The sequence below is a fragment of the Panthera tigris genome, chromosome A1 (assembly GCF_018350195.1).
Source record: "Panthera tigris isolate Pti1 chromosome A1, P.tigris_Pti1_mat1.1, whole genome shotgun sequence".
Lineage (NCBI taxonomy): Eukaryota > Metazoa > Chordata > Mammalia > Carnivora > Felidae > Panthera > Panthera tigris.
The window spans coordinates 163,138,092-163,147,892 of NC_056660.1; the positions used below are offsets into that span (position 1 = coordinate 163,138,092).

General features: G+C 37.3%; 1 long non-coding RNA gene across 1 annotated transcript; it reads left to right on the plus strand.

Moving 5' to 3' along the window:
• Positions 1-1,989: 1,989 nt before the first annotated feature.
• Positions 1,990-9,393, plus strand: LOC122231517. Its single transcript, XR_006208754.1, has 3 exons — positions 1,990-2,139; positions 9,177-9,207; positions 9,311-9,393. It is a non-coding gene; the product is annotated as an uncharacterized LOC122231517 (long non-coding RNA).
• Positions 9,394-9,801: the final 408 nt, after the last annotated feature.

The following is a 9,801-nucleotide window of genomic DNA, read 5'->3' on the forward strand; positions in this document are numbered from 1 at the left end:
ACCTGCCATGTCAGAGAAGGCCCTGAGCAGACAGCAGAAAGACATGCAGATGATGTTGGATGTGGAATGCAGTGAGAGGGTTTAGTCTGAGGTTTTCACATACTGTCCACTGCAGCTGTCCTAAAATCAGAGGGGACTGTGATGCAGGGTACCTAAGGAGTAAGCTATAATGCTTTTTCTGGTTCATTCATCACTCTTTCGTCCATCTAGCCATCTTCAAAGCGATATCCATACATCTCTTTAACTGAATGCACTTATGTAGCACCCATTCTATCCCAGCCCATGGGCTAAGCCCTAGGTACATAATAGGAACACAAGGCACCATCCTTATGCTTAGGGAGCTTATATTTTATTGAGGAAATAAGAGTTATAAAAATTAGCAGGAGTCAATAAAAGATTCTATAAAAATGACAAGCATGGACACTTAGTCTTGGAAGATACTTCTTGCTATAAGATGCAAAATTGAAGGTGGTTCAGAAATCCTAGGGAGTAGCCAATTAGAGTTCATTCTGACTGGCTTTGTGGTGCTCAATAAAAGTTAGCTGAATTGGTCAGGATTATAACAGTTTTACCTGTTAAAATTTAGTCTTCAGAAATTTCTACCAAATTACTTAGTACATGTTAGAAGTAGTCTTCTGCCACAGTATGAATATTTGGCAGAAAAATTATTGGTTGATTAAGATAACATTTTCCATTCTTTGGCCATCTTTTCTCAACTGCCATTTTATTTTGTGGCTCTACACACACCTTTGCTGAAAAACCAAAAACAATGTAAGATTACTTGAGTATTGCCTATTGTTGAAGTTTTAGGCAACTGTGAAATAAGTAAATGCCAAAGAAAAAACCCTTCAAGGAGGCAGGGATTAATTAGGGGCTGCAAGCTGTTTGCGATTAACAAGGTTCAATAGGTTTCTTGCTGTGTGAGTGGATTTCCTAGGTTTTCCTGGGTTGGGGTTTGCACAAGAAACAATTTTGGCTGCTGATGTCATGTTCCAGAATGCTCAGGTGTGCTCTCCTACAGTGCAGTCTCAAATGGAGCCTGTTTAGCATCGCTTGCTGCTGAGAGCAGTTTAAACTTGCATCTGAGGTGTCACTTTCTGCCTACTGTGGGAAATTCTTCCCAAATGGTCCTTGGCTGGCATCTTGCCCCAGCTAAAATCAATGCAGTATAGTCCTTTGAATCTGGGCATGGGGCCAGCATAGCAGGAGCATAATCCTCATGCGGCAGAGAAAGATGGGCATGAGGGGGCTGTACAACATTATCTCTGTCTCACAAACTCTCAAATGGCAGGATTATACTAAAGAATGGACATTCATGCTAGTGATCTTCCCTCCTGTCTTCATATGGAGAGAAGATTCCCTGGATATATGGGAGAAATTCATTTATCTTTTTAGCGGGTGTGGTAGTGAACAAGACAAGAAAGGTCCCTGCTTTCATGGAGATTACATTCTTATGGGGGTAGACATGAAAGAAACAATAAAATAAAGAAGCAAGAAAATGACCAGATAGGCACTATTGAGAGAAATAGTGTAGGGTGATGTAATAGGGAGTTCCTTAGTGGGTTTTCTGAAGGTTGGCAGGTGTGGAAGGTTGGATCCAATTAGTGGAGCTATAGAACAATTGTGGGTGAAAGTCTGGGTGACAATGGATGGCCTGCATTGGTGACAATGATAGGACGATGTGATAGGAGAAAGTTGAGTAATTAGCTTACTCTGGATGGAGTTTTCAACAGGGTCTGAAGAGCAAAAGGGACAAGCAAAAGTTGCTTTAGAATTGGGAACACATGCCTCTGAGTGGCACCAAAGTCCTGTGCAACTGCAAGTAGGAGAGGCAGTCCTGCTTGCTGTTAGAGGAGGCCAGGGTGAATTTTCTTCCCACAAAGGGTACATTATTGTGTAGGCTGGGACACAAGGTGTAGATGCTGGCTCTCATGGGGAAACAGGGCAACAGAACTGAGAGGCTCTCTAATTTCAGGCGTATGAACTCCCTTTACACAGTCTGTCATCATCATCTCCTCAAGGGATCTATTCTCAGAGCACCTGCTGCATCTATGGCTTTATCCCTGAGGGAGGATTCATGAGCCAAGACATGCATGATTTTTCCATTCTATATATATACCTGCTAGGAACGGGAAACTGGTAAGCCAAGTTTCTGTCTCTTTCCATGGTAGGGCAGGATGCAAAATGTGCATGTTGTTATTAAAAAATACTTTGTTAATATCTTAAAATATTCCTTTTTGCATATTTCTTTTCAAATGGCCACTCCTTTGGCCCTTCTTACCATCCTGTCTAAAGTAAAAAACCCACCTCCATCCTACCCATTCATTCTCTTTTCTTCATTATTTTTTTTTGCTTTTATTTTTTCAGGGTTTGCCTTTTAAATTTTACACTGACTTTTTGAATTTGATACTTAACTCATTAATTTTCAATTTTCTTTTAATATTTGAATTTAAGGTTGGTTGTGAATTCCTCTCAAATGACATCAGCTGTATCCCACTAGTTCTGAAATACAGTGCTTTTTTAGAAATTGCTGTTCAATTCTAAATTATTTTCAAAATTCCATTACAATTCAATTTTTGAACCACAGATTATTTAACGTGTTAAATTCTGTAACTTTTTAAAAAATATTTTCAAATGTACAGGATTTGGGGGTGATTTTGTTGTTGATGTCTAGTTTTGTATGATTGGGGAATGAGGTCTGTGATTTATGTCAGTGCTTTGGTGTTGAGTTTTGCTCAATGATATTAAATTTGATTAATTTTTGTAAATGTTCCATGCATAGTTAAAAGAATATATTTTCCCTAACATTGCTAGATTATATATATATATATAGTGTATATATATATATATATATATATATATATATTTTAGATTACTCTTGTTAATTGTGATATTCAAATATTCTATATTCTAAATAACTTTTATTCACTTGATTTCTAAGTTTCTAAGGGAGGTATAGCAAATTATCTCATTATAATTATGTATTTCTTAATTTATTTTGGAAATTTTTTTCTCATATTTTTGTTTATGAATTTTCAAGCTGTGTTGTTAGGTGCTTAGAGGTTCAACATTATTATATTTCCAGTAAATTTCATTTATCATTATGAAATGCTTCTCCTTTTCCCTGTAACACTTCTTTGAAAAAACCTTGAAACTCTTTTTCTGATCTTAAAAGTGTGACCTCACTTTTATGAAATCTATTCTTAGAAAATCTTTCTACACAACTTTAGTTTCTATTTGAGGGGAACTTAAAGTTAGGTATTTCTCTTGTTATCATATATAGCTTGATTTTTAATAAGCTCATGCATTTTTAATTTTATCATATATATGATATATAATTTTATCATATATATCATATGTAGCTTTATTCTTAATAAGCTCATATAATAGTTTCAGTTTCAATGAATTTTATTGTGATTACTTTGCTTGGGTTTTTCCACCATCATAAATTTTGCTTTTTAGTTACCTCACTCTTCTCTTGCTTTGCTTTTTCTTCTTTTATACTTCTATTAATGATACTCCTCTCTTCTGCATTTGAAAAAATGCACTCCATTTGTAATCTAAGAGTTTGTCTCTACATTTTCAACATGCATTCTTAACACAATAAAAGTCTAACCAAACTCTTCATCTTTATACAATAAAAGAGCTATTAAATGTCCTAATGTTGATTACTTCCTCCTCTATTCAATGCTAATGTTGCTTGGTTATTTTATTCTATTTTTGTGTGAGTTTTGCTTTTCGAAGAAACAAAAGTCAAGGCAGGATTAGATATGCAAGAGATTAATTAGAGGTAATGGAAGATGAAGAGGGAGAGAGCAAAAATAGACAGGGAAAGCCATCAGATCATCATGCACAGCTGACAAATGTGAAAGGAGAGAAGGAAAGGAGGATTCTAACAACTTGGACTTGAATGTAGTTCTGGAGAGGTTTTGATGGGGGAGTTGCTGAACAGAAGTTGCCCATTAGAAGAATTTCATATTGAGTAGGAATGGACTGGCTCTTGTACCCTGGAGAATAGACCTCAAAGTGAACTAAGTGGTACAACCAGAGAGTAACTATTGAGGGGCTATTGAGCAACTATGCTCTCCTCAACAGAGTATCTTGAAGGGCAATCTGAGTGGCACACTTTCATGGGATCTGGGAACATTTGTTCAATGTTCCATTTTCTACTTTGCTAATTGTCTCTTCAGTTCTGTTTGATCTGCTGGTTAACCTAGTCATTGAATTTTACTGTCAATGATTAAAATTTTCATTTTTAGGGATTCTATTTGTGTTTTTTCTTCAAATCTGTCAGGTTTCCTTTTTTTTCAGTATTTTAGTATTTTCTTATAGTTTTTATGCCTTTTTAAGAATCTCTTGCCTGATTTTAATTATACTTACTTTATAATCTATTCTGTCTGCTTTGCACTCATCCTGGATACTGTGTCATAACTGTGATCTCATCTTCAGGTGGTATTGTTCTTTCTTGAGGGAATCTAGGGCAGACTGGTTTGCTGCTGCTTGATTCTTCAGAGATATTTTGGCTTATGACATATTTATCTGAATTATCATTTTGGAAATTCTTATACTACCTAAGTGGAACTCCAAAAGCATGTGTAGTATAATGTTGGGCATGTGGCTTCTAGTGGTATATTTCTTTCTCCTACTTACAGAACAACATCAGAGCAGGCTTCTTTGTAGTTTTCAATGACAGATGGGTTTAGTATTTCCAGTCCCTCTTCTACTGAGGGTGCAGTTCTTTAGTTTCCCAGGTTTATGCAAGGTCTTAGCTCCAATTTCTGATTCACGTGGGCCTAAGTCCTTTTCTCCTGCCCCTGTGTGCGCATTAAAATCAAAGCCCTTGGCCATCAAGTCCTAATTCCAGATCCAACTACCTCCCATACCTCATCCATGTCAGCTTACATTCTTACTGTTTTGATTTTCAGTTTCACCTTTGTTTCTTGCATTTTGGATTATGTATTACTTTCATATAAACTTAGCCATAATTTTTAAAATAGTTTTTTTATATCACCTTTCTGAATCTTTGTAGCATGACATTTTTATGATATCCCATTTCTCTGAGTTGCTATCCCAGACACTGTATCTTTAACTTGCCTTAATTTTCTTGTTAGTACTTATTACTCTATCACAGCGTGAATTCTCCAGAAACAGCTGCTAAAGTAGAGTTTGCAGTCCAAGTTGTTTATTAAAAATTAATCAATGAAAGGAAACAGGGAGCAGGATTGGACACAGGAAGAATGTGAACTGCAATGTGGGCCTTATAAAGCTTCAGCCAGCCCTGTGGGGAACTCTGGAGTGAATACTGCTTGTGAGAGTGGCCTGTGTTGAACCAAAATGCTGCTCGCCTTCCCCACTTAGTTACTTGATACAGACTTCCTTGGAAAGGGTATGGTTTTGAGAAAAGTGGCTCTCTGCAGCTCAAGTGGGTCCTGAAAGAGTTGACAGCTGGAGCTGCCTGCTGACTGCCTTTCTCCATGGCTGGACAGTCCTTTATGCAGAGGATCAGGATGGCACAACTCTGTGTATATCACACACTCTCTGAATTTATACTATTTAGTCACTTGTATATTGATATTTATTTTCTTCACCAAAGAACGTAAGCTCTGAGTACCAAGCTGAGCTTGGCCTGGCAGAAATTAAAAGCCAGTGTTTGTGAGCTGAGGGAAATTAGTTAGGATTAGTGAAGTAGTTCAGACTTTGATATGTCTTGCAGAGTAGGAAGAGAGTTTGGATTGATTAGCTAGTGTAATAGTCTTCTATTACTGCCATAACAAATGATCACACACTTAGTTGCTTTAAACAGCACAAACTTATTATCTTATGGTGCTTTAGTTCAGATGTCTGATTCCTCTGCCCTGGGTCTCATAAGAGTAAAATCAAGGTGTTTGCTGGGCTGGGCTCTTGGTGGAGGCTTTGGGCGAGAACCTGTTCCCAAACTCATTCACATTGTTGGCAGAACTCATTTTCTTATGGACATAAGACTGAGGTCTATTTCCTTGCTGGCTGTCAGCTGGTGGCCTCTCTGAGCTCCTTTAGGCCACTTACATTCCTTGTCATCTTGCCTGTCTCTCTGAGCCCATAATGATGAGTCAGGTCCTTCTCATGTTTTGAATCTCTCTGGCTTTTTCTTCTGCATTTCTTCTCTTTCCAGCCTGAGAAAGTCCTCTGTTTTTAAGATCTCATGTAATTGGATTGAGCCTACCAGGACAGTCCAGGATAAAGTTCCTATTTTCAGATATGTAGCCTTAATTACATATGTAAAGGATGTTATTTTTGTCACATAATATGACATGTCACAGATGTCTGGTGTGGACACCTTTGGGAGACATTATGCTGCCTACCACTGCTGGGGAGCAGAGATGTCAGAAGTTCCTCACATAACAAAAGTGGCATTTTGGGAAGATTTCTTAGCAGCCAAGTAGACAATGGATTTGGCTAGGGAGACCATAAGAGGGTGCTAAATAGAAAATGAAAGCATGGCAGTGTGGATGAGGGCAATGACAGTAAGAATAAGAAAGACATGGGCTTCAATTAAAGTCTTTAGGAATATCTAGCTAGATTTGCTGGCAGATATGGGGGGTGGGAGAGGGTAGTAGGTTGCATGAGATACTACGTTTGAAAGGACATGAGTTTGGTTGAGCAGGTTGGATTCAGTATTATCACCCTAGAGTGAGGCTGCCTAATCCAGACCATGAAAGACTTACCACAACTTACTCTGTGACACAGTGACAGGATTACATGGAGCAGACCGTATATACACACATGTCTTTTCATTTTGTCACTAACAGCAGTCATTCTAGAAACTCTGAAGATCCCAGTCATCTATCAAGATAGAGAGTAACACTTGTGCAGATCATCCAGAATAAATGTCTAAGTCCTAACTGACATACCTTTGACTCAAGAACACATTCTGTGATTTTAGGCAACATAACTATCTTCTGTAGTGTGTTTTACTTAGGCTGATGTTAAAATAAGTTTGTATTCTCTCAATGAGTCAACTGGTGACTGAGGAATTTCCTTTGGAAGCATGTTGAAGGGAAATCATCTTAAATACTAATTTTTCAGGAAAATAAGATGCATAGAAACAATTAAGAAATCACTGTGTTTTTTATTCTTCTAATACATATGATACAAAGATGAGTCATTGAAGGGCTTAAGGTGAGTCTACACAGGTATTACCTTAGTTGTCACCTGCTTTCACCATTGAATTCCTGGTAGGACTGGGGAAAAAAACATAAAACAAATGGTATCCTAAAACAGAAAGGTCATGTTTCCTTGTTTTCAGCACTGAATTCTCCAGAATATCTGGAGTGAGTTGCTTTTTGGCAGCTTGCATGACCAGCAATTCTTTTAACACCTGCAGGCCGTAACCTTCAGGTCTCTCAAGTTCATGTTGTGGAAAGGATAGAGAGAAGTATTTTGAAGTAAAGAATGGATAGCAAAAGGGCAGGAAACATTTGCAGGGGAGAGAATAGATCAACCAAGTTGTTTAACTGTACAGAAACGGCATGCTTTTCAATATTGGGTGGATTTGCTCGGTTTCATTCACTTTGCTTCTTTTTTCATTAGCAAATGATAATTTTTGTCATATCAACAGATTAGGCAGCATTATCCCCATCAGGCGGTACAGGACAGGTTTTATGGTTCCTAAAATGATACCACCCCACAACTTTAAAATTTGGGGCAGAATTAGCTTGTTTTGTGCCTGAGATGCAAGTGTTTGGGAAAGTGGGAAGCAAGAGAGAAGGGGGGGGGGTTGCTGGTGTTCTAGTTGAGGGGTCAAAAACAGCAGCAGGGGGGGGTATTGATTGGCACAGGCTGGGTGTAATTCAGGGACCTGAACCTGGGATCCGGGTGGATATCGAGAGATCCACCATCCTTCTGATACACCTACATATAATGTTGTAGTCATTGTGCACATGTGTGCCTTTCCTGAGAGCTTTCATTAAAATTCTAAAGGTCAAGGACCAGTGAGGTCCAGGAGAGAGATTAAAGAAGCAGAATAAATGTAAAACTAGATGAATACTTTCTGAAGTAATTCCTAAAGCAATCACTAGTAGGACAAGGCCATGGGATGACAAGGAGGAAATTTTAAAAAACATCTTCCTTTTTCTCAGAATATCAAAATAAAGAGACAGTGAGGCTTCAGGGCAGTGGGGAGAAGAAATGTTTTATACTGAACATCGTTGGAGCAAAAGGCTTTAGAAGGATATGAGCCTTATTTACATATATTCTGGAAATGTGTCAGGAAGAATGAGAGCATCTCTGTATGCCAAACTTCAACCAAAATAGATCATCTGAGTGAAGGAAATATTATTAAGGGAGCTGGCTTGCCTATTGACATTTATTTAACTCTTTTAGAAGAAAGTATACATTGGCAAGAGCTTTTGGGAAAAAATGTATCCGATTTCCAACTACAAGAAAAGGCAACAGATTCAAAGCCAAGGAGTATTCTTGGACTGAACTTTTGTAGTGCCTTAATTTAGCCAGCTGGTGAAATGTTTTTTTTTTTTTTCAAGTATAAAATTATTTAAACTTTTCAAAGGAAAGCTTTTCATTTTTGTTTTAAATCTGGACTTTATTGTAAAGTTGTTCTACTGTGAATTTGCCAAAGTAACCTCCATTTTTCAGTGATGTGAATATAGTTAAGAGGGGATTTCATGTGGATAAAGGAGATAAGCTTGTCCCTATATACTTAGCAAATAGTGCTTAGCAAGTAGTGAGGGGACTTTTGACAAAGATATGAATGACAGTGCCCTAGATCTATATAAATCATCAGGGATCTAGCTCAAAAATTTAATGTTGAGTTAAAAAGCAAGTGGCAGAAGGATATGTATAGTGTGTTATTTCTGGATAAGTATGAAAATTTTGAAAAAATTATGTATATTTTGCTACTGGTTGCCTGGTGTGGGGGAGTTGCCTGTAGGGCAGAGAATAAAGAGAAATGAAAAATGAGGTTGATGGTTGTGAAAGGGAACTTTAGTTCCTCCCTTCCTTGCCTCTCTCCCTTCTTTCCTTAAAAGAATGCAAGCACAAATTGCCTGTGCAGTTTTATCTTAAATTATCCATACTGGGAAAATATTGGAGCAATTAATTCAATATTAAAAGTTATTAATTCTGGGGGTTGATAGTAGGAATATATGTATTGTTGTTGTTGTTGTTGTTCTGTGTTTTAGGAACAAAAGATCATTTACTGAAGATATATAGGTATGTATCTATATCTGTATCTATGTTTCTCTATAATTGTTCATTATTTTTAAAACACCATTGTTAACTTTAATTTCCTGTTTCCTTACCACATACTCCTTAGAAACAAAAAGGTGAAGAAAAGAATGAGAAAAAGGAATCCAATTCATATTCCATATTCCACGATCAAGGTAAAAATAAAGAGATGGAAACACTTAGGACAGAGGATTAAAAGTGAGAAAAAAAACACATAAGGGACAAATGGTATAGAAGAAAAAAGAGGGGGGTGGAATATAAGCAAAGAGAGTAACCTGGGACAGTCAAAAGCATGTCTACATTATGAAGCAAGTTAATTACATTAAAAACCAGTCAAGCCAGTTGGTCAGTCTCTTGTAAGCCAAATCATGTGAAACCTGTGAATTAAAAATTTTTAAATAAGTGTCATAAAATCCATTAGGCTTAAATGTGGAGAAAATGAGTCTGTAGCATCAGGTCGACCTGAAGTATGTGTGTCATAATTTGATTAAAACGTTCTTCTGTGTGTCTTTGTTTTCTGTGCAATGAGGCTCTAGAGAAGATACTTCTTTGAAGAGAGTGTGAGAACATGACCTGCCC